Source organism: Octodon degus, unplaced genomic scaffold, assembly GCF_000260255.1.
Source record: "Octodon degus isolate 3935 unplaced genomic scaffold, OctDeg1.0 scaffold00114, whole genome shotgun sequence".
Taxonomy (NCBI): Eukaryota; Metazoa; Chordata; class Mammalia; order Rodentia; family Octodontidae; genus Octodon; species Octodon degus.
Window position 1 is genome coordinate 6,711,496 of NW_004524690.1, and position 1,070 is coordinate 6,712,565.

A 1,070-nucleotide genomic window follows, 5' to 3' on the forward strand; every position below is an offset into this window, starting at 1 on the left:
CCAGGTTCTCAGTACACAGATCGGACTCTTAGTGATTTTCAAGCACTGTGATTATAGGAGGGCGCCACCACGCCCAGTCTCAATTGCCATCTCAGTGCGCCTTGGGGGCCGGCGTGGCGCGCCTGAGATAGAACCCGCGGCTGCGCAGGGGCTTTAGTCTGCTGAGCTATCAGGCCGGCCCTCCGGGCACATCCTGGAGGCGCACTGTGGGTCCTGCTCGTTTTTTCCTTTTCTTATCTGCGTCCTGACCGTGCAGCGAATGCTTCGCTGTGCTGCACACTCCCCGGCACCATGTACCGCTCTGTGCCCCACCTGGTGCGAAACCTTCCAACTGTGAAACGAAATTTACCTCTCTTCATAAGTCTGTGACCTCAGGCGTTTTACTGCAGTAGTAAAAGAATTACCAGCAAGTTATCTATCCAGTCAAAAAGAAGATGTAAGCTTTCAGACTTTTTTTTTTTTTAATACCAGATGTAAGCCATAAGAGGTATTTTATTTCTAACAGTGTTTTTTTTTTTTTGTTTTTGTTTATTCTCTATCTCATCAATATTACCAAATTCTGAGTGGTTTTATTCTTATGTGGCTTCTGCCAGACACAGTTTCTGGAAGTAGTAATCCATATTAAATGCATATATTATAAATATATATATCACACCAACACAAAGGAGACACAGGGTAGAACTGCGCTCATACCTTCCAAGCTTTGAGTATCGGAGAGATGGAGAGTTCCCCATCAAGAGATGGACGCTTCACTACAGATTTTGCTCATGGATCTAGCCATTGATGACACAGGCTATATCTGATACAGCTGGACAAATATGAATGCCGCCAAATTCTCCCAGCCAGGGTGCATTACTCCCCATTATGAGTTAAATGTGAAGCGTGCCCCAGAGGCTCACGTATGGAGTGCTTGATCCCCAGCGTAGCCATCTTTAGAGGCACAGCCAGAGAGCTGGTTGGCTCATGAAGGCACTGCCGGCCTCAGCCTTCACTGCATGGGTCAGTAAAGTCCAACGGGAAGAGGTATGGCACTGGGGTGTGCCTCAACCTCCTGTCTCTGTCTCTGTCTC

General features: G+C 47.7%; 1 protein-coding gene across 16 annotated transcripts in view; it reads right to left on the reverse strand.

Moving 5' to 3' along the window:
- Sorbs2 (sorbin and SH3 domain containing 2) overlaps positions 1–1,070 on the reverse strand; it is a 169,882-nt gene that overhangs the window by 42,099 nt on the left and 126,713 nt on the right. The window lies entirely within an intron of this gene.